General features: G+C 57.4%; 3 non-coding genes and 3 pseudogenes across 3 annotated transcripts; all 6 read right to left on the bottom strand.

Moving 5' to 3' along the window:
• Nucleotides 1-2,078: 2,078 nt before the first annotated feature.
• LOC148757673 (5S ribosomal RNA) lies at nucleotides 2,079-2,197 on the bottom strand. The gene has a single exon (XR_016021861.1). It is a non-coding gene; the product is annotated as a 5S ribosomal RNA (ribosomal RNA).
• An 872-nt stretch (nucleotides 2,198-3,069) lies between these two features.
• Nucleotides 3,070-3,187, bottom strand: LOC148757672 (5S ribosomal RNA; annotated as a pseudogene).
• Nucleotides 3,188-9,121: 5,934 nt separating this feature from the next.
• Nucleotides 9,122-9,240, bottom strand: LOC148757671 (5S ribosomal RNA). Its single transcript, XR_016021832.1, has one exon. It is a non-coding gene; the product is annotated as a 5S ribosomal RNA (ribosomal RNA).
• Nucleotides 9,241-10,109: 869 nt separating this feature from the next.
• On the bottom strand, nucleotides 10,110-10,227 carry LOC148757670 (5S ribosomal RNA; annotated as a pseudogene).
• A 5,940-nt stretch (nucleotides 10,228-16,167) lies between these two features.
• Nucleotides 16,168-16,286, bottom strand: LOC148757669 (5S ribosomal RNA). The gene has a single exon (XR_016021860.1). It is a non-coding gene; the product is annotated as a 5S ribosomal RNA (ribosomal RNA).
• Nucleotides 16,287-17,155: 869 nt separating this feature from the next.
• On the bottom strand, nucleotides 17,156-17,273 carry LOC148757668 (5S ribosomal RNA; annotated as a pseudogene).
• Nucleotides 17,274-23,199: the final 5,926 nt, after the last annotated feature.

Raw genomic sequence — 23,199 nt, 5'->3', positions numbered from 1 at the left:
GAGATGTAGTCACACAACAGCCTAGCCGACTGTCCCCCCATGTCTTTCCTTAAGGAAAGAAGAGTCTGTAAGACTGTGCCTTTCTGGGACTCTGTTCCATTCTTGTGTTTACACCTTATGTCTCTCTGTCTGGTCCCCAGAAGATGGTTTGCAGCCAAAGACGGGTAAGATATCTCACGGGAGATACAACCTAAGCCAGGCGGAACCGAGTGGGGACCCCCAATGAGCTGCCTTAGAAGACCCAAAAAGGAGCCTTTCCTCCCCTTCCCCCTGCCTGGCAAAAGCCACTGCTGTCTCTGGCTTTCCTCTCTCACCTGATTGTGAGAGAAGTCATGAGGGCAATGAAGATCAGTTCTCTCCACTTATCTCAACAGAGCTGTTACAATATGAGTGACTTGACCCTGAGAAGGTAAGACATCATGGGACTTCATGCTTCGGCTGTTAACAGACAAAGGGTGATTGGACTAAACATTTTTTCTGCTATGAGGTATGAGTCTCACAGACCGTGTAAGAAAAAATGTTACTCTTGATCTTATCCAGTTTCATAAAGAGGTCTTGACACTGCAAGAGACCTCTCCTTTAAACACCGATATAGCTGATACTCTCAACAAACTTGTCTCTAGTTTTCACAATGTATTTCCATCATACTCTTCAATGCTTCGAATTATGGCCCCCCTTGTAATTCCGCTTGTTGTGATCCTCCTGATACTATGTTTCCTCCCCTGCATCACAAAAGCTGTGATGGGGATAGTCACAGATATTGATGGAGAAATTCACAAAATAAGGCTCCACATGGCTGATAGACCAAAAGCCACTGCCCCTGTCTAACCCCAAAGGAGATCGGTAGCCAATGACGGGTAATGATCAGTGGATGTCTTACGACCTAAGACAGGAGTCGATCGCTTTGGTGAAGGATATCCAATGACGGGTAAGTGAGAAGGTCTGTACTGACCACCTAAGCCAGGCACGATCTCAAAAACTAAACAAGGGGGAATTGTGGGGAGCTGGAGCATCAAGCGTTAAGAAAATGTAACTACAAGCAGAGGTTGGGAGGATGGCTGAGGGGAACTCCGATAAGCATAAAGAACAAACAGACACCTGCTGTTCTGGGAATGGGACAATATCAAAAGGTCTAAAGACAGTCAGGGCCAAACTTTGGAAAAACGTAACTAATCTGTCCTTGCTGCCTCAGCCGCTTTATGTAACCTTCTTGTTTCTGTCTGTATAAAAGCATGCTGAAAAATCAAGCAGGCGCAGCAGTCTAGTCAGAACCGCTCGCCCTCCCGATCCCATCTTTGTCTCTTGTCCAATTTTTTCTCAATCCTCACTCCGCACTTCAGGAACCGTTCGTCTCGTCGGCAGGCTCCGACATGGTGGTCTCTCCTGGAGTCCGAGGGCGTGCGGGGTGTTGGGGTGCTGCTCCCTCCGTCCCCTGGTTTGTCCCGGCTCTCTTTCCCCTGTGTGTCGGGGCCACCGCGGCCGGCGGGAACGGAGGGCTCCTGGCTCTTGTGGGAGACGTGCGGGGGCGCGCGCGCGGGGGTGTGGGGCGAGGTGCCGGCCAGCAGAGACAGAGGCCTCCGGTGGGGCGGGGCGGGTGGGCATCCCGTTTGCCGGAGGACACGCCGATCCTGTGTCTCGGGGCCCAGGTGCAGGCACAGGGATGGTCGTCCCCTGGGCTCGGGCCGAGGTGCGAAGGACCGGCACGTCCTGGGATGGAGAAAGCCTGGTGGAGGCCAGCGCCGGCAGGCAGCCCTGGGCTTGGGCTTTGGGGGCGGCGGGGGCGGGGAGCGGGAGGGAGCGCGGCGATGGCGGCAGCGGCGGCGGCGACCGCGGCTCGGTGAAGGGCTGCGGGCTGTCGGCCTGCGGGAGCGAAGAGGACGGAGAAGAGGGTGTGGGGGGGAGCCGGGGCCGACGGGCCTGGCGTGCGGCCCGGGCTGCGAGCTTGTAGTGCCGGGCGGCTGACCCGCCGCTGGCCAGGGGGACCTTCGGCGGGCTGGGCGGCTGCAGAGGGGCAAGGGGCGCCAGGTGTTCGGAGGGAGCCACGCCGGGGCGGCGGCGCAAAAGGAGAGGCGAGCAAAAGCCTACAGCACCCGGTATTCCCAGGCGGTCTCCCATCCAGGTACTAACCAGGCCCGACCCTGCTTAGCTTCCGAGATCAGACGAGATCGGGCGCGTTCAGGGTGGTATGGCCGTAGACGCTGGGACCCGGCTCCCGGCGCCCCAAGAGCCTGCTCCCGGCCTGCCTCGTGAGCGCACGCCATGCAGCTGGGTCGCTCGGGTGGCGAGCATCTCCCTGCTGACCGGCTCCGCTAGCGCTTCACCTCCCGCCTGCTCCCCGCCTCCTCCGGACGAATCTGGCGCGCGAGGCCCCTTCGCGCCATCCGTGGCTCCACGGGACTCTGCCATTACCCTGATGGTGACAGAAGTCGTGGAACTCTGGCATTCTGGGACTCCCTGGGACCCGACCGGAATACACCCCGCCCCCCTACCGCCACCAGGCCCACCCCGAACGCATCCCCAACGCTGGTCGCCAGCAGGCAGCCCTGTGTTTGGGAGTTGTGGGAGGAGCCCGCGGCAGCGGCGGCGAGGGCAGAGCTGGCGTCCACTGCGGTGGGGAGCGCGGTGATGGCGGTGGCGGCGGCGGCGGCGGCGGCGCAGCGGCGGCGGCGGCGGCGGCGGGGCGGGGATCGGGAGGCAGAGCGGCGATGGCGGCGGTGGCCGCGAGCGAGGTGAAGGCGGCGGCGACGGGGGCGGGGGCGGGGGCGAGGTCAGCGCTGGCGGCAGTAGCGGGCAGCGCGGTGCTGGCGGCGACGGCGACCGCGGCTCAGCGAACGGGTGCGGCCTGACGGCCTGCGGGAGCGAAGAGGACTAAGAAGAGGGTATGGGGGGGAGCCCGGGCCGACAAGCCTAGCGTGCGACCCGGACTGCCAGGTTGTACGTCCGGGCGGCGGACACGCCGCTGGTCAGGGGGACCTTCGGCGGGCTGGGCGGCTGCAGAGGGACAAGGGGCGCCAGGGGTTCGGAGGGAGCCACGCCGGGACGGCGGCGCAAAAGGAGAGGCGAGCAAAAAGCCTACAGCACCCGGTATTCCCAGGCGGTCTCCCATCCAAGTACTAACCAGGCCCCTCCCTGCTTACTCCCCAGATTAGAGGAGATAGGGCGCGTTCAGGGTGGTATGGCCGGAGACGCTGGGACACGGAACCCCGCGCCCCAAGAGCCTGCACCCGGCCTGCCTCGTGAACGCGCGCCATGCAGATGCGCAGCTCCGGTGGCGAGCATCGACCCGCTGCCGGCTCTGCCAGCACCGCGTCCCCCCCCCCAGTCCGGCTCCCCGCCTCCTCCGGACGCCGCCGGCCTGGGCGGCGGGCTACTCTTGGCCCGCAGCGAGGCCCCTTCGCGCCACCCGTGGCTCCACGGGCCTCTGTCACTTCCCTGACGGTGACAGAAGTCTCGGCGCCCTGGCATCCTGGGACTCCCCGGGCCCCGAACGGCTTACACCCCGCCCCCCCACCCCAACCCCGCTCACCCCCACCCCCAGCCCCACCTCCCCAGACCCGCCTGGCTGCTCTGCGGTCCCCCGCTCATGGCAAGCGAGGGCGTCGCAGGGTCCTCTCAGGCCCCTCCGGCCCTAGGCACGCGCGACCCTGGCCCTGGCACTGGCCGGCCCCACCGACTGGCCCAAAGCCACGGGGAGCCACCCGTGCCACCAGGGTGCAGCAGCTCCAGTCTGCCGTCACCCTTCGTCACACAGCCTTCCGTCTGGGCCCTCGCCCCTCGTCAGCGACCAGCGGCCCACCCGATCTCCGGTCCCTTCACTGGCTACACGTCACCTCGCCTGACCCAGGGAGGTGAGAGAGAGGATGAGAGAAGGCCAGAGACGGAGCAAGAGAGAGGCGGAGAGAGACAGACGGGGACTGTGGGGACAGAGTCCCAGAGAGCCGTTTCCAGGCCCTGGGCCTCGCGTGGAGGGGTGCTGCCTCGGGTGGTGCACGGTCATCAGCTGTGACCGCTTGGCCGTCAGCTGTTGCCACTTGGCCATGGGCCACCCGTACAGCTGCGGTGGCCAAGCAAGGAAGCGCGGATGGTGGACTGCAAATTGCAGAGGGGCGCGGATTGCAGTTGGCCGGCTTGGTGTGTCGGTCGGTTGGTGGGTCGGTTGGTTGGCAGAGAAGCGGCCGGCAGGTTGGGGATCGTGCGGCTCCGGCTTGCTGCGTCTCCGAGCCAGCCGCCCGTGAGAAATGGTGCTATGAGCCCCCTATCCATGGCTCCGTTGGTGTTTCTTCTTGGCCTGGCCATATCCTGCGTTCTTGTGCGGGCAGAGGGACTAGAGTCCCCGCAGGACAGGGACCGACAGACAGAACGGGAGGAGGAGGAGGAGGCAGCGCGATGGAAATATACACGTATATGTGCATGTATGTATCTAGACATACAGAGAGACTCGGACAGAGACAGAGAAAGAGGGGGCTGGCACACGGGGAGAGAGCTCCTGAGCGAGAGCCACAGCCCAACAGGCATGTCACAGAGCCAGACGGACAGGGGGTGGAGGTTGAGGGGGAGGGACGCACAGGCTGGGACACGGACTGGGACGGACGCACTGAGGCTGTGTTGAGGTGGCAGCTTCTCCACCGGTGTGTGGTCGTGCCCGGGGCTGGGCTCCGCTAAGGAGGCAGTGCCCGGGCTTTGGCAGTCACCCTCGAAGCCCCCGGGGCGGGCCGCCAGGGTCTCCGGAGCACCGGTGCCGGTGGGCTCCGAGCCCCGCCCAGGGTCCCGCCCGCGGGAGGAGAGTGGCAGCCCTAGGCACCCTCGTTGTGAGGGTCGTGTGCCTGCGTGCCTGCTCTTCCCCTTGTGGTGGTGTGGGGAGCTGGAGCATCAAGGGTTAAGAAAATGTAGCTACAAGCAGAGGTTGGGAGGATGGCTGAGGGGAACTCCGATAAGCATAAAGAACAAACAGACACCTGCTGTTCTGGGAATGGGACAATATCAAAAGGTCTAAAGTCAGTCAGGGCCAAACTTTGGAAAAAACGTAACTAATCTGTACTTGCTGCCTCGGCCGCTTTATGTAACCTTCTTGCTTCTGTCTGTATAAAAGCATGCTGAAAAATCAAGCAGGCGCAGCAGTCTAGTCAGAACTGCTCGCCCTCCCGATCCCATCTTTGTCTCTTGTCCAATTTTTTCTCAATCCTCACTCCCCACTTCAGGAACCGTTCGTCTCGTCGGCAGGCTCCGACAAGTGGCGCCCGAACAGGGACCTGAATACTGGGGAATCAGTGAAGGACTCCGCTTGCAAATGAGACGCGTCGAATAAGGTTAGTGAAAGCGGTGAGATACCATAGTCGGGAGTAAAATAAAATGGGACAGGGTCACAGTAAAAGGCTGTTTACTCACATGTTAAGGAGCATGCTAAAAGCTAGAGGAGTTAAAACCAGTGAAGCACAGTTGCTTCGATTTTTAGAATTTGTAGTACAAATATGTCCCTGGTTCCCCCGAAGAAGGGACTTTAAACTTAGAAACTTGGGAAAAGGTGAGAGAGCGTTTACAGGGATATTATGATGCTCATGGACCCTCTGAAGTACCAGTAGATACTTTTTCCTTATGGAATTTGGTTAGGGATGTGATCGATCCTAGACACGAGGGAATCACATACTCTGAAAATGATCAACCCAAACTGGATCCCCCTTGGAAGCAGAGGGGCAAAGATTACAAGCTGCACTCACTTCCCTCTCTGTTCAAATGCAATTAGTCCAGGCTCAACAGACTGGGCCTTTATTAGAATCTCAATCAGAATAGAAGCCTAGGTTACAATTAAGCTCTCCTCCAAGTGTAGTTGCAGGGCTAGATCCACTGCCCGAGGCCCCTATCAACAGAAAAGAGATTCAAGCCGCCAAGCTGCTAGTACAGGAGCAACTTAAAAAGGGACACATTGCCCCCTCCAATTCTCCCGGGAATTCTCCCATGTTTGTTATTTAAAAAAAAAAAAAAAAAAAAAATCTGGTAGATAGAGATTATTACAAGATTTACAAAAAGTTAATAAAACCATGAAATTAATGGGAGCCTTACAGACAGGCTTGCCCTGTCCTGCAGCCATACCAAAAAACACATATAAAATTGTTTTGGACTGCAAAGATTGTTTTTATACTATACCTTTAAATCCTGATGACTGCCCCAGATTTGCTTTCAGTGTTCCTTCCGTTAATTTACAAGAACCTTTTAAGAGATAGCATTGGCTAGTGCTACCTCAGGGAATGGCTAGTAGCCCTACACTATGTCAAAAATTTGTATCAGCTGCAATAAAACCTACCCGAAGGACATTTCCAGATATTTACATCATCCACTACATGGATGACATACTTCTTGCCCACTCTTGTGAACCAAAGTTGCTTGCTGCTTTTGCTCATTTACAAAAAAAGCTCCACGATTATGGGCTAGTTATAGCCCCAGAAAAAATTCAGCAAGTGCCTCCTTACTCTTATCTGGGATATTGCTTAATGCCTCAGGCCGTTGTGCCTCAAGAAATACAAATCCGGCGAGATTGTTTAAAAACATCAAATGATTTCCAAAGGCTACTGGGAGACATTAACTGGATTAGACCTCAGTTGCGGTTGACAACCGGTGAATTACAACCTTTGTTTAAAATGTTACGTGGGGAAGCTGATCCTACTTCTCCCCGCGAGATAACACGGGGAAGAGGCTTTGCTTGTATTTCTCCAGGTCCGGAAGAAAAACCTTTGTGAATTCCTGGTCGGTGTTAAACCATACCATGAACGACAGCCCACAGAAGAGAAGACATCTAGAGATACCCATCCACGCCCCTAGGGTGTGGAAAAGCTCTCACTTTCCGCAGCCGCAGAAGGACTGTCCACTTCAGACCCTGTTAAATGGATAAAGACTTTGGGTAGAGGGTTTTTGCTGGGGATATTGCTCTTCTGTTTATTGTTCTGTTTATTTTACATAGTCCTCAGATGTGGACAAATAGCCCTCCGACGGGCTGTAAGTGAAACAACTACACGTTCTGTGTTTCTCATGCTTCAAAAACAAAAAAGGGGGAGATGTAGTCACACAACAGCCTAGCCGACTGTCCCCCCATGTCTTTCCTTAAGGAAAGAAGAGTCTGTAAGACTGTGCCTTTCTGGGACTCTGTTCCATTCTTGTGTTTACACCTTATGTCTCTCTGTCTGGTCCCCAGAAGATGGTTTGCAGCCAAAGACGGGTAAGATATCTCACGGGAGATACAACCTAAGCCAGGCGGAACCGAGTGGGGACCCCCAATGAGCTGCCTTAGAAGACCCAAAAAGGAGCCTTTCCTCCCCTTCCCCCTGCCTGGCAAAAGCCACTGCTGTCTCTGGCTTTCCTCTCTCACCTGATTGTGAGAGAAGTCATGAGGGCAATGAAGATCAGTTCTCTCCACTTATCTCAACAGAGCTGTTACAATATGAGTGACTTGACCCTGAGAAGGTAAGACATCATGGGACTTCATGCTTCGGCTGTTAACAGACAAAGGGTGATTGGACTAAACATTTTTTCTGCTATGAGGTATGAGTCTCACAGACCGTGTAAGAAAAAATGTTACTCTTGATCTTATCCAGTTTCATAAAGAGGTCTTGACACTGCAAGAGACCTCTCCTTTAAACACCGATATAGCTGATACTCTCAACAAACTTGTCTCTAGTTTTCACAATGTATTTCCATCATACTCTTCAATGCTTCGAATTATGGCCCCCCTTGTAATTCCGCTTGTTGTGATCCTCCTGATACTATGTTTCCTCCCCTGCATCACAAAAGCTGTGATGGGGATAGTCACAGATATTGATGGAGAAATTCACAAAATAAGGCTCCACATGGCTGATAGACCAAAAGCCACTGCCCCTGTCTAACCCCAAAGGAGATCGGTAGCCAATGACGGGTAATGATCAGTGGATGTCTTACGACCTAAGACAGGAGTCGATCGCTTTGGTGAAGGATATCCAATGACGGGTAAGTGAGAAGGTCTGTACTGACCACCTAAGCCAGGCACGATCTCAAAAACTAAACAAGGGGGAATTGTGGGGAGCTGGAGCATCAAGCGTTAAGAAAATGTAACTACAAGCAGAGGTTGGGAGGATGGCTGAGGGGAACTCCGATAAGCATAAAGAACAAACAGACACCTGCTGTTCTGGGAATGGGACAATATCAAAAGGTCTAAAGACAGTCAGGGCCAAACTTTGGAAAAACGTAACTAATCTGTCCTTGCTGCCTCAGCCGCTTTATGTAACCTTCTTGTTTCTGTCTGTATAAAAGCATGCTGAAAAATCAAGCAGGCGCAGCAGTCTAGTCAGAACCGCTCGCCCTCCCGATCCCATCTTTGTCTCTTGTCCAATTTTTTCTCAATCCTCACTCCGCACTTCAGGAACCGTTCGTCTCGTCGGCAGGCTCCGACATGGTGGTCTCTCCTGGAGTCCGAGGGCGTGCGGGGTGTTGGGGTGCTGCTCCCTCCGTCCCCTGGTTTGTCCCGGCTCTCTTTCCCCTGTGTGTCGGGGCCACCGCGGCCGGCGGGAACGGAGGGCTCCTGGCTCTTGTGGGAGACGTGAGGGGGCGCGCGCGCGGGGGTGTGGGGCGAGGTGCCGGCCAGCAGAGACAGAGGCCTCCGGTGGGGCGGGGCGGGTGGGCATCCCGTTTGCCGGAGGACACGCCGATCCTGTGTCTCGGGGCCCAGGTGCAGGCACAGGGATGGTCGTCCCCTGGGCTCGGGCCGAGGTGCGAAGGACCGGCACGTCCTGGGATGGAGAAAGCCTGGTGGAGGCCAGCGCCGGCAGGCAGCCCTGGGCTTGGGCTTTGGGGGCGGCGGGGGCGGGGAGCGGGAGGGAGCGCGGCGATGGCGGCAGCGGCGGCGGCGACCGCGGCTCGGTGAAGGGCTGCGGGCTGTCGGCCTGCGGGAGCGAAGAGGACGGAGAAGAGGGTGTGGGGGGGAGCCGGGGCCGACGGGCCTGGCGTGCGGCCCGGGCTGCGAGCTTGTAGTGCCGGGCGGCTGACCCGCCGCTGGCCAGGGGGACCTTCGGCGGGCTGGGCGGCTGCAGAGGGGCAAGGGGCGCCAGGTGTTCGGAGGGAGCCACGCCGGGGCGGCGGCGCAAAAGGAGAGGCGAGCAAAAGCCTACAGCACCCGGTATTCCCAGGCGGTCTCCCATGCAGGTACTAACCAGGCCCGACCCTGCTTAGCTTCCGAGATCAGACGAGATCGGGCGCGTTCAGGCTGGTATGGCCGTAGACGCTGGGACCCGGCTCCCGGCGCCCCAAGAGCCTGCTCCCGGCCTGCCTCGTGAGCGCACGCCATGCAGCTGGGTCGCTCGGGTGGCGAGCATCTCCCTGCTGACCGGCTCCGCTAGCGCTTCACCTCCCGCCTGCTCCCCGCCTCCTCCGGACGAATCTGGCGCGCGAGGCCCCTTCGCGCCATCCGTGGCTCCACGGGACTCTGCCATTACCCTGATGGTGACAGAAGTCGTGGAACTCTGGCATTCTGGGACTCCCTGGGACCCGACCGGAATACACCCCGCCCCCCTACCGCCACCAGGCCCACCCCGAACGCATCCCCAACGCTGGTCGCCAGCAGGCAGCCCTGTGTTTGGGAGTTGTGGGAGGAGCCCGCGGCAGCGGCGGCGAGGGCAGAGCTGGCGTCCACTGCGGTGGGGAGCGCGGTGATGGCGGTGGCGGCGGCGGCGGCGGCGCAGCGGCGGCGGCGGCGGCGGCGGGGCGGGGAGCGGGAGGCAGCGCGGCGATGGCGGCGGTGGCCGCGAGCGAGGTGAAGGCGGCGGCGACGGGGGCGGGGGCGGGGGCGAGGTCAGCGCTGGCGGCAGTAGCGGGCAGCGCGGTGCTGGCGGCGACGGCGACCGCGGCTCAGCGAACGGGTGCGGCCTGACGGCCTGCGGGAGCGAAGAGGACTAAGAAGAGGGTATGGGGGGGAGCCCGGGCCGACAAGCCTAGCGTGCGACCCGGACTGCCAGGTTGTACGTCCGGGCGGCGGACACGCCGCTGGTCAGGGGGACCTTCGGCGGGCTGGGCGGCTGCAGAGGGACAAGGGGCGCCAGGGGTTCGGAGGGAGCCACGCCGGGACGGCGGCGCAAAAGGAGAGGCGAGCAAAAAGCCTACAGCACCCGGTATTCCCAGGCGGTCTCCCATCCAAGTACTAACCAGGCCCCTCCCTGCTTACTCCCCAGATTAGAGGAGATAGGGCGCGTTCAGGGTGGTATGGCCGGAGACGCTGGGACACGGAACCCCGCGCCCCAAGAGCCTGCACCCGGCCTGCCTCGTGAACGCGCGCCATGCAGATGCGCAGCTCCGGTGGCGAGCATCGACCCGCTGCCGGCTCTGCCAGCACCGCGTCCCCCCCCCCCAGTCCGGCTCCCCGCCTCCTCCGGACGCCGCCGGCCTGGGCGGCGGGCTACTCTTGGCCCGCAGCGAGGCCCCTTCGCGCCACCCGTGGCTCCACGGGCCTCTGTCACTTCCCTGACGGTGACAGAAGTCTCGGCGCCCTGGCATCCTGGGACTCCCCGGGCCCCGAACGGCTTACACCCCGCCCCCCCACCCCAACCCCGCTCACCCCCACCCCCAGCCCCACCTCCCCAGACCCGCCTGGCTGCTCTGCGGTCCCCCGCTCATGGCAAGCGAGGGCGTCGCAGGGTCCTCTCAGGCCCCTCCGGCCCTAGGCACGCGCGACCCTGGCCCTGGCACTGGCCGGCCCCACCGACTGGCCCAAAGCCACGGGGAGCCACCCGTGCCACCAGGGTGCAGCAGCTCCAGTCTGCCGTCACCCTTCGTCACACAGCCTTCCGTCTGGGCCCTCGCCCCTCGTCAGCGACCAGCGGCCCACCCGATCTCCGGTCCCTTCACTGGCTACACGTCACCTCGCCTGACCCAGGGAGGTGAGAGAGAGGATGAGAGAAGGCCAGAGACGGAGCAAGAGAGAGGCGGAGAGAGACAGACGGGGACTGTGGGGACAGAGTCCCAGAGAGCCGTTTCCAGGCCCTGGGCCTCGCGTGGAGGGGTGCTGCCTCGGGTGGTGCACGGTCATCAGCTGTGACCGCTTGGCCGTCAGCTGTTGCCACTTGGCCATGGGCCACCCGTACAGCTGCGGTGGCCAAGCAAGGAAGCGCGGATGGTGGACTGCAAATTGCAGAGGGGCGCGGATTGCAGTTGGCCGGCTTGGTGTGTCGGTCGGTTGGTGGGTCGGTTGGTTGGCAGAGAAGCGGCCGGCAGGTTGGGGATCGTGCGGCTCCGGCTTGCTGCGTCTCCGAGCCAGCCGCCCGTGAGAAATGGTGCTATGAGCCCCCTATCCATGGCTCCGTTGGTGTTTCTTCTTGGCCTGGCCATATCCTGCGTTCTTGTGCGGGCAGAGGGACTAGAGTCCCCGCAGGACAGGGACCGACAGACAGAACGGGAGGAGGAGGAGGAGGCAGCGCGATGGAAATATACACGTATATGTGCATGTATGTATCTAGACATACAGAGAGACTCGGACAGAGACAGAGAAAGAGGGGGCTGGCACACGGGGAGAGAGCTCCTGAGCGAGAGCCACAGCCCAACAGGCATGTCACAGAGCCAGACGGACAGGGGGTGGAGGTTGAGGGGGAGGGACGCACAGGCTGGGACACGGACTGGGACGGACGCACTGAGGCTGTGTTGAGGTGGCAGCTTCTCCACCGGTGTGTGGTCGTGCCCGGGGCTGGGCTCCGCTAAGGAGGCAGTGCCCGGGCTTTGGCAGTCACCCTCGAAGCCCCCGGGGCGGGCCGCCAGGGTCTCCGGAGCACCGGTGCCGGTGGGCTCCGAGCCCCGCCCAGGGTCCCGCCCGCGGGAGGAGAGTGGCAGCCCTAGGCACCCTCGTTGTGAGGGTCGTGTGCCTGCGTGCCTGCTCTTCCCCTTGTGGTGGTGTGGGGAGCTGGAGCATCAAGGGTTAAGAAAATGTAGCTACAAGCAGAGGTTGGGAGGATGGCTGAGGGGAACTCCGATAAGCATAAAGAACAAACAGACACCTGCTGTTCTGGGAATGGGACAATATCAAAAGGTCTAAAGTCAGTCAGGGCCAAACTTTGGAAAAAACGTAACTAATCTGTACTTGCTGCCTCGGCCGCTTTATGTAACCTTCTTGCTTCTGTCTGTATAAAAGCATGCTGAAAAATCAAGCAGGCGCAGCAGTCTAGTCAGAACTGCTCGCCCTCCCGATCCCATCTTTGTCTCTTGTCCAATTTTTTCTCAATCCTCACTCCCCACTTCAGGAACCGTTCGTCTCGTCGGCAGGCTCCGACAAGTGGCGCCCGAACAGGGACCTGAATACTGGGGAATCAGTGAAGGACTCCGCTTGCAAATGAGACGCGTCGAATAAGGTTAGTGAAAGCGGTGAGATACCATAGTCGGGAGTAAAATAAAATGGGACAGGGTCACAGTAAAAGGCTGTTTACTCACATGTTAAGGAGCATGCTAAAAGCTAGAGGAGTTAAAACCAGTGAAGCACAGTTGCTTCGATTTTTAGAATTTGTAGTACAAATATGTCCCTGGTTCCCCCGAAGAAGGGACTTTAAACTTAGAAACTTGGGAAAAGGTGAGAGAGCGTTTACAGGGATATTATGATGCTCATGGACCCTCTGAAGTACCAGTAGATACTTTTTCCTTATGGAATTTGGTTAGGGATGTGATCGATCCTAGACACGAGGGAATCACATACTCTGAAAATGATCAACCCAAACTGGATCCCCCTTGGAAGCAGAGGGGCAAAGATTACAAGCTGCACTCACTTCCCTCTCTGTTCAAATGCAATTAGTCCAGGCTCAACAGACTGGGCCTTTATTAGAATCTCAATCAGAATAGAAGCCTAGGTTACAATTAAGCTCTCCTCCAAGTGTAGTTGCAGGGCTAGATCCACTGCCCGAGGCCCCTATCAACAGAAAAAAGATTCAAGCCGCCAAGCTGCTAGTACAGGAGCAACTTAAAAAGGGACACATTGCCCCCTCCAATTCTCCCGGGAATTCTCCCATGTTTGTTATTTAAAAAAAAAAAAAAAAAAAAAAAAAAATCTGGTAGATAGAGATTATTACAAGATTTACAAAAAGTTAATAAAACCATGAAATTAATGGGAGCCTTACAGACAGGCTTGCCCTGTCCTGCAGCCATACCAAAAAACACATATAAAATTGTTTTGGACTGCAAAGATTGTTTTTATACTATACCTTTAAATCCTGATGACTGCCCCAGATTTGCTTTCCGTGTTCCTTCCGTTAATTTACAAGAACCTTTTAAGAGATAGCATTGGCTAGTGCTACCTCAGGGAATGGCTAGTAGCCCTACACTATGTCAAAAATTTGTATCAGCTGCAATAAAACCTACCCGAAGGACATTTCCAGATATTTACATCATCCACTACATGGATGACATACTTCTTGCCCACTCTTGTGAACCAAAGTTGCTTGCTGCTTTTGCTCATTTACAAAAAAAGCTCCACGATTATGGGCTAGTTATAGCCCCAGAAAAAATTCAGCAAGTGCCTCCTTACTCTTATCTGGGATATTGCTTAATGCCTCAGGCCGTTGTGCCTCAAGAAATACAAATCCGGCGAGATTGTTTAAAAACATCAAATGATTTCCAAAGGCTACTGGGAGACATTAACTGGATTAGACCTCAGTTGCGGTTGACAACCGGTGAATTACAACCTTTGTTTAAAATGTTACGTGGGGAAGCTGATCCTACTTCTCCCCGCGAGATAACACGGGGAAGAGGCTTTGCTTGTATTTCTCCAGGTCCGGAAGAAAAACCTTTGTGAATTCCTGGTCGGTGTTAAACCATACCATGAACGACAGCCCACAGAAGAGAAGACATCTAGAGATACCCATCCACGCCCCTAGGGTGTGGAAAAGCTCTCACTTTCCGCAGCCGCAGAAGGACTGTCCACTTCAGACCCTGTTAAATGGATAAAGACTTTGGGTAGAGGGTTTTTGCTGGGGATATTGCTCTTCTGTTTATTGTTCTGTTTATTTTACATAGTCCTCAGATGTGGACAAATAGCCCTCCGACGGGCTGTAAGTGAAACAACTACACGTTCTGTGTTTCTCATGCTTCAAAAACAAAAAAGGGGGAGATGTAGTCACACAACAGCCTAGCCGACTGTTCCCCCATGTCTTTCCTTAAGGAAAGAAGAGTCTGTAAGACTGTGCCTTTCTGGGACTCTGTTCCATTCTTGTGTTTACACCTTATGTCTCTCTGTCTGGTCCCCAGAAGATGGTTTGCAGCCAAAGACGGGTAAGATATCTCACGGGAGATACAACCTAAGCCAGGCGGAACCGAGTGGGGACCCCCAATGAGCTGCCTTAGAAGACCCAAAAAGGAGCCTTTCCTCCCCTTCCCCCTGCCTGGCAAAAGCCACTGCTGTCTCTGGCTTTCCTCTCTCACCTGATTGTGAGAGAAGTCATGAGGGCAATGAAGATCAGTTCTCTCCACTTATCTCAACAGAGCTGTTACAATATGAGTGACTTGACCCTGAGAAGGTAAGACATCATGGGACTTCATGCTTCGGCTGTTAACAGACAAAGGGTGATTGGAATAAACATTTTTTCTGCTATGAGGTATGAGTCTCACAGACAGTGTAAGAAAAAATGTTACTCTTGATCTTATCCAGTTTCATAAAGAGGTCTTGACACTGCAAGAGACCTCTCCTTTAAACACCGATATAGCTGATACTCTCAACAAACTTGTCTCTAGTTTTCACAATGTATTTCCATCATACTCTTCAATGCTTCGAATTATGGCCCCCCTTGTAATTCCGCTTGTTGTGATCCTCCTGATACTATGTTTCCTCCCCTGCATCACAAAAGCTGTGATGGGGATAGTCACAGATATTGATGGAGAAATTCACAAAATAAGGCTCCACATGGCTGATAGACCAAAAGCCACTGCCCCTGTCTAACCCCAAAGGAGATCGGTAGCCAATGACGGGTAATGATCAGTGGATGTCTTACGACCTAAGACAGGAGTCGATCGCTTTGGTGAAGGATATCCAATGACGGGTAAGTGAGAAGGTCTGTACTGACCACCTAAGCCAGGCACGATCTCAAAAACTAAACAAGGGGGAATTGTGGGGAGCTGGAGCATCAAGCGTTAAGAAAATGTAACTACAAGCAGAGGTTGGGAGGATGGCTGAGGGGAACTCCGATAAGCATAAAGAACAAACAGACACCTGCTGTTCTGGGAATGGGACAATATCAAAAGGTCTAAAGACAGTCAGGGCCAAACTTTGGAAAAACGTAACTAATCTGTCCTTGCTGCCTCAGCCGCTTTATGTAACCTTCTTGTTTCTGTCTGTATAAAAGCATGCTGAAAAATCAAGCAGGCGCAGCAGTCTAGTCAGAACCGCTCGCCCTCCCGATCCCATCTTTGTCTCTTGTCCAATTTTTTCTCAATCCTCACTCCGCACTTCAGGAACCGTTCGTCTCGTCGGCAGGCTCCGACATGGTGGTCTCTCCTGGAGTCCGAGGGCGTGCGGGGTGTTGGGGTGCTGCTCCCTCCGTCCCCTGGTTTGTCCCGGCTCTCTTTCCCCTGTGTGTCGGGGCCACCGCGGCCGGCGGGAACGGAGGGCTCCTGGCTCTTGTGGGAGACGTGAGGGGGCGCGCGCGCGGGGGTGTGGGGCGAGGTGCCGGCCAGCAGAGACAGAGGCCTCCGGTGGGGCGGGGCGGGTGGGCATCCCGTTTGCCGGAGGACACGCCGATCCTGTGTCTCGGGGCCCAGGTGCAGGCACAGGGATGGTCGTCCCCTGGGCTCGGGCCGAGGTGCGAAGGACCGGCACGTCCTGGGATGGAGAAAGCCTGGTGGAGGCCAGCGCCGGCAGGCAGCCCTGGGCTTGGGCTTTGGGGGCGGCGGGGGCGGGGAGCGGGAGGGAGCGCGGCGATGGCGGCAGCGGCGGCGGCGACCGCGGCTCGGTGAAGGGCTGCGGGCTGTCGGCCTGCGGGAGCGAAGAGGACGGAGAAGAGGGTGTGGGGGGGAGCCGGGGCCGACGGGCCTGGCGTGCGGCCCGGGCTGCGAGCTTGTAGTGCCGGGCGGCTGACCCGCCGCTGGCCAGGGGGACCTTCGGCGGGCTGGGCGGCTGCAGAGGGGCAAGGGGCGCCAGGTGTTCGGAGGGAGCCACGCCGGGGCGGCGGCGCAAAAGGAGAGGCGAGCAAAAGCCTACAGCACCCGGTATTCCCAGGCGGTCTCCCATCCAGGTACTAACCAGGCCCGACCCTGCTTAGCTTCCGAGATCAGACGAGATCGGGCGCGTTCAGGGTGGTATGGCCGTAGACGCTGGGACCCGGCTCCCGGCGCCCCAAGAGCCTGCTCCCGGCCTGCCTCGTGAGCGCACGCCATGCAGCTGGGTCGCTCGGGTGGCGAGCATCTCCCTGCTGACCGGCTCCGCTAGCGCTTCACCTCCCGCCTGCTCCCCGCCTCCTCCGGACGAATCTGGCGCGCGAGGCCCCTTCGCGCCATCCGTGGCTCCACGGGACTCTGCCATTACCCTGATGGTGACAGAAGTCGTGGAACTCTGGCATTCTGGGACTCCCTGGGACCCGACCGGAATACACCCCGCCCCCCTACCGCCACCAGGCCCACCCCGAACGCATCCCCAACGCTGGTCGCCAGCAGGCAGCCCTGTGTTTGGGAGTTGTGGGAGGAGCCCGCGGCAGCGGCGGCGAGGGCAGAGCTGGCGTCCACTGCGGTGGGGAGCGCGGTGATGGCGGTGGCGGCGGCGGCGGCGGCGCAGCGGCGGCGGCGGCGGCGGCGGGGCGGGGAGCGGGAGGCAGCGCGGCGATGGCGGCGGTGGCCGCGAGCGAGGTGAAGGCGGCGGCGACGGGGGCGGGGGCGGGGGCGAGGTCAGCGCTGGCGGCAGTAGCGGGCAGCGCGGTGCTGGCGGCGACGGCGACCGCGGCTCAGCGAACGGGTGCGGCCTGACGGCCTGCGGGAGCGAAGAGGACTAAGAAGAGGGTATGGGGGGGAGCCCGGGCCGACAAGCCTAGCGTGCGACCCGGACTGCCAGGTTGTACGTCCGGGCGGCGGACACGCCGCTGGTCAGGGGGACCTTCGGCGGGCTGGGCGGCTGCAGAGGGACAAGGGGCGCCAGGGGTTCGGAGGGAGCCACGCCGGGACGGCGGCGCAAAAGGAGAGGCGAGCAAAAAGCCTACAGCACCCGGTATTCCCAGGCGGTCTCCCATCCAAGTACTAACCAGGCCCCTCCCTGCTTACTCCCCAGATTAGAGGAGATAGGGCGCGTTCAGGGTGGTATGGCCGGAGACGCTGGGACACGGAACCCCGCGCCCCAAGAGCCTGCACCCGGCCTGCCTCGTGAACGCGCGCCATGCAGATGCGCAGCTCCGGTGGCGAGCATCGACCCGCTGCCGGCTCTGCCAGCACCGCGTCCCCCCCCCAGTCCGGCTCCCCGCCTCCTCCGGACGCCGCCGGCCTGGGCGGCGGGCTACTCTTGGCCCGCAGCGAGGCCCCTTCGCGTCACCCGTGGCTCCACGGGCCTCTGTCACTTCCCTGACGGTGACAGAAGTCTCGGCGCCCTGGCATCCTGGGACTCCCCGGGCCCCGAACGGCTTACACCCCGCCCCCCCACCCCAACCCCGCTCACCCCCACCCCCAGCCCCACCTCCCCAGACCCGCCTGGCTGCTCTGCGGTCCCCCGCTCATGGCAAGCGAGGGCGTCGCAGGGTCCTCTCAGGCCCCTCCGGCCCTAGGCACGCGCGACCCTGGCCCTGGCACTGGCCGGCCCCACCGACTGGCCCAAAGCCACGGGGAGCCACCCGTGCCACCAGGGTGCAGCAGCTCCAGTCTGCCGTCACCCTTCGTCACACAGCCTTCCGTCTGGGCCCTCGCCCCTCGTCAGCGACCAGCGGCCCACCCGATCTCCGGTCTCTTCACTGGCTACACGTCACCTCGCCTGACCCAGGGAGGTGAGAGAGAGGATGAGAGAAGGCCAGAGACGGAGCAAGAGAGAGGCGGAGAGAGACAGACGGGGACTGTGGGGACAGAGTCCCAGAGAGCCGTTTCCAGGCCCTGGGCCTCGCGTGGAGGGGTGCTGCCTCGGGTGGTGCACGGTCATCAGCTGTGACCGCTTGGCCGTCAGCTGTTGCCACTTGGCCATGGGCCACCCGTACAGCTGCGGTGGCCAAGCAAGGAAGCGCGGATGGTGGACTGCAAATTGCAGAGGGGCGCGGATTGCAGTTGGCCGGCTTGGTGTGTCGGTCGGTTGGTGGGTCGGTTGGTTGGCAGAGAAGCGGCCGGCAGGTTGGGGATCGTGCGGCTCCGGCTTGCTGCGTCTCCGAGCCAGCCGCCTGTGAGAAATGGTGCTATGAGCCCCCTATCCATGGCTCCGTTGGTGTTTCTTCTTGGCCTGGCCATATCCTGCGTTCTTGTGCGGGCAGAGGGACTAGAGTCCCCGCAGGACAGGGACCGACAGACAGAACGGGAGGAGGAGGAGGAGGCAGCGCGATGGAAATATACACGTATATGTGCATGTATGTATCTAGACATACAGAGAGACTCGGACAGAGACAGAGAAAGAGGGGGCTGGCACGCGGGGAGAGAGCTCCTGAGCGAGAGCCACAGCCCAACAGGCATGTCACAGAGCCAGACGGACAGGGGGTGGAGGTTGAGGGGGAGGGACGCACAGGCTGGGACACGGACTGGGACGGACGCACTGAGGCTGTGTTGAGGTGGCAGCTTCTCCACCGGTGTGTGGTCGTGCCCGGGGCTGGGCTCCGCTAAGGAGGCAGTGCCCGGGCTTTGGCAGTCACCCTCGAAGCCCCCGGGGCGGGCCGCCAGGGTCTCCGGAGCACCGGTGCCGGTGGGCTCCGAGCCCCGCCCAGGGTCCCGCCCGCGGGAGGAGAGTGGCAGCCCTAGGCACCCTCGTTGTGAGGGTCGTGTGCCTGCGTGCCTGCTCTTCCCCTTGTGGTGGTGTGGGGAGCTGGAGCATCAAGGGTTAAGAAAATGTAGCTACAAGCAGAGGTTGGGAGGATGGCTGAGGGGAACTCCGATAAGCATAAAGAACAAACAGACACCTGCTGTTCTGGGAATGGGACAATATCAAAAGGTCTAAAGTCAGTCAGGGCCAAACTTTGGAAAAAACGTAACTAATCTGTACTTGCTGCCTCGGCCGCTTTATGTAACCTTCTTGCTTCTGTCTGTATAAAAGCATGCTGAAAAATCAAGCAGGCGCAGCAGTCTAGTCAGAACTGCTCGCCCTCCCGATCCCATCTTTGTCTCTTGTCCAATTTTTTCTCAATCCTCACTCCCCACTTCAGGAACCGTTCGTCTCGTCGGCAGGCTCCGACAAGTGGCGCCCGAACAGGGACCTGAATACTGGGGAATCAGTGAAGGACTCCGCTTGCAAATGAGACGCGTCGAATAAGGTTAGTGAAAGCGGTGAGATACCATAGTCGGGAGTAAAATAAAATGGGACAGGGTCACAGTAAAAGGCTGTTTACTCACATGTTAAGGAGCATGCTAAAAGCTAGAGGAGTTAAAACCAGTGAAGCACAGTTGCTTCGATTTTTAGAATTTGTAGTACAAATATGTCCCTGGTTCCCCCGAAGAAGGGACTTTAAACTTAGAAACTTGGGAAAAGGTGAGAGAGCGTTTACAGGGATATTATGATGCTCATGGACCCTCTGAAGTACCAGTAGATACTTTTTCCTTATGGAATTTGGTTAGGGATGTGATCGATCCTAGACACGAGGGAATCACATACTCTGAAAATGATCAACCCAAACTGGATCCCCCTTGGAAGCAGAGGGGCAAAGATTACAAGCTGCACTCACTTCCCTCTCTGTTCAAATGCAATTAGTCCAGGCTCAACAGACTGGGCCTTTATTAGAATCTCAATCAGAATAGAAGCCTAGGTTACAATTAAGCTCTCCTCCAAGTGTAGTTGCAGGGCTAGATCCACTGCCCGAGGCCCCTATCAACAGAAAAAAGATTCAAGCCGCCAAGCTGCTAGTACAGGAGCAACTTAAAAAGGGACACATTGCCCCCTCCAATTCTCCCGGGAATTCTCCCATGTTTGTTATTTAAAAAAAAAAAAAAAATCTGGTAGATAGAGATTATTACAAGATTTACAAAAAGTTAATAAAACCATGAAATTAATGGGAGCCTTACAGACAGGCTTGCCCTGTCCTGCAGCCATACCAAAAAACACATATAAAATTGTTTTGGACTGCAAAGATTGTTTTTATACTATACCTTTAAATCCTGATGACTGCCCCAGATTTGCTTTCCGTGTTCCTTCCGTTAATTTACAAGAACCTTTTAAGAGATAGCATTGGCTAGTGCTACCTCAGGGAATGGCTAGTAGCCCTACACTATGTCAAAAATTTGTATCAGCTGCAATAAAACCTACCCGAAGGACATTTCCAGATATTTACATCATCCACTACATGGATGACATACTTCTTGCCCACTCTTGTGAACCAAAGTTGCTTGCTGCTTTTGCTCATTTACGAAAAAAGCTCCACGATTATGGGCTAGTTATAGCCCCAGAAAAAATTCAGCAAGTGCCTCCTTACTCTTATCTGGGATATTGCTTAATGCCTCAGGCCGTTGTGCCTCAAGAAATACAAATCCGGCGAGATTGTTTAAAAACATCAAATGATTTCCAAAGGCTACTGGGAGACATTAACTGGATTAGACCTCAGTTGCGGTTGACAACCGGTGAATTACAACCTTTGTTTAAAATGTTACGTGGGGAAGCTGATCCTACTTCTCCCCGCGAGATAACACGGGGAAGAGGCTTTGCTTGTATTTCTCCAGGTCCGGAAGAAAAACCTTTGTGAATTCCTGGTCGGTGTTAAACCATACCATGAACGACAGCCCACAGAAGAGAAGACATCTAGAGATACCCATCCACGCCCCTAGGGTGTGGAAAAGCTCTCACTTTCCGCAGCCGCAGAAGGACTGTCCACTTCAGACCCTGTTAAATGGATAAAGACTTTGGGTAGAGGGTTTTTGCTGGGGATATTGCTCTTCTGTTTATTGTTCTGTTTATTTTACATAGTCCTCAGATGTGGACAAATAGCCCTCCGACGGGCTGTAAGTGAAACAACTACACGTTCTGTGTTTCTCATGCTTCAAAAACAAAAAAGGGGGAGATGTAGTCACACAACAGCCTAGCCGACTGTCCCCCCATGTCTTTCCTTAAGGAAAGAAGAGTCTGTAAGACTGTGCCTTTCTGGGACTCTGTTCCATTCTTGTGTTTACACCTTATGTCTCTCTGTCTGGTCCCCAGAAGATGGTTTGCAGCCAAAGACGGGTAAGATATCTCACGGGAGATACAACCTAAGCCAGGCGGAACCGAGTGGGGACCCCCAATGAGCTGCCTTAGAAGACCCAAAAAGGAGCCTTTCCTCCCCTTCCCCCTGCCTGGCAAAAGCCACTGCTGTCTCTGGCTTTCCTCTCTCACCTGATTGTGAGAGAAGTCATGAGGGCAATGAAGATCAGTTCTCTCCACTTATCTCAACAGAGCTGTTACAATATGAGTGACTTGACCCTGAGAAGGTAAGACATCATGGGACTTCATGCTTCGGCTGTTAACAGACAAAGGGTGATTGGAATAAACATTTTTTCTGCTATGAGGTATGAGTCTCACAGACCGTGTAAGAAAAAATGTTACTCTTGATCTTATCCAGTTTCATAAAGAGGTCTTGACACTGCAAGAGACCTCTCCTTTAAACACCGATATAGCTGATACTCTCAACAAACTTGTCTCTAGTTTTCACAATGTATTTCCATCATACTCTTCAATGCTTCGAATTATGGCCCCCCTTGTAATTCCGCTTGTTGTGATCCTCCTGATACTATGTTTCCTCCCCTGCATCACAAAAGCTGTGATGGGGATAGTCACAGATATTGATGGAGAAATTCACAAAATAAGGCTCCACATGGCTGATAGACCAAAAGCCACTGCCCCTGTCTAACCCCAAAGGAGATCGGTAGCCAATGACGGGTAATGATCAGTGGATGTCTTACGACCTAAGACAGGAGTCGATCGCTTTGGTGAAGGATATCCAATGACGGGTAAGTGAGAAGGTCTGTACTGACCACCTAAGCCAGGCACGATCTCAAAAACTAAACAAGGGGGAATTGTGGGGAGCTGGAGCATCAAGCGTTAAGAAAATGTAACTACAAGCAGAGGTTGGGAGGATGGCTGAGGGGAACTCCGATAAGCATAAAGAACAAACAGACACCTGCTGTTCTGGGAATGGGACAATATCAAAAGGTCTAAAGACAGTCAGGGCCAAACTTTGGAAAAACGTAACTAATCTGTCCTTGCTGCCTCAGCCGCTTTATGTAACCTTCTTGTTTCTGTCTGTATAAAAGCATGCTGAAAAATCAAGCAGGCGCAGCAGTCTAGTCAGAACCGCTCGCCCTCCCGATCCCATCTTTGTCTCTTGTCCAATTTTTTCTCAATCCTCACTCCGCACTTCAGGAACCGTTCGTCTCGTCGGCAGGCTCCGACATGGTGGTCTCTCCTGGAGTCCGAGGGCGTGCGGGGTGTTGGGGTGCTGCTCCCTCCGTCCCCTGGTTTGTCCCGGCTCTCTTTCCCCTGTGTGTCGGGGCCACCGCGGCCGGCGGGAACGGAGGGCTCCTGGCTCTTGTGGGAGACGTGAGGGGGCGCGCGCGCGGGGGTGTGGGGCGAGGTGCCGGCCAGCAGAGACAGAGGCCTCCGGTGGGGCGGGGCGGGTGGGCATCCCGTTTGCCGGAGGACACGCCGATCCTGTGTCTCGGGGCCCAGGTGCAGGCACAGGGATGGTCGTCCCCTGGGCTCGGGCCGAGGTGCGAAGGACCGGCACGTCCTGGGATGGAGAAAGCCTGGTGGAGGCCAGCGCCGGCAGGCAGCCCTGGGCTTGGGCTTTGGGGGCGGCGGGGCGGGGAGCGGGAGGGAGCGCGGCGATGGCGGCAGCGGCGGCGGCGACCGCGGCTCGGTGAAGGGCTGCGGGCTGTCGGCCTGCGGGAGCGAAGAGGACGGAGAAGAGGGTGTGGGGGGGAGCCGGGGCCGACGGGCCTGGCGTGCGGCCCGGGCTGCGAGCTTGTAGTGCCGGGCGGCTGACCCGCCGCTGGCCAGGGGGACCTTCGGCGGGCTGGGCGGCTGCAGAGGGGCAAGGGGCGCCAGGTGTTCGGAGGGAGCCACGCCGGGGCGGCGGCGCAAAAGGAGAGGCGAGCAAA

The sequence above is a fragment of the Rhinolophus sinicus genome, chromosome 7 (assembly GCF_057876585.1).
Source record: "Rhinolophus sinicus isolate RSI-liver-muscle chromosome 7, RSI-T2T, whole genome shotgun sequence".
Classification (NCBI taxonomy): Eukaryota; Metazoa; Chordata; class Mammalia; order Chiroptera; family Rhinolophidae; genus Rhinolophus; species Rhinolophus sinicus.
The sequence above is the reverse complement of the archived record's forward strand: the minus strand, read 5'-3'. Positions and strand labels throughout refer to the sequence as shown.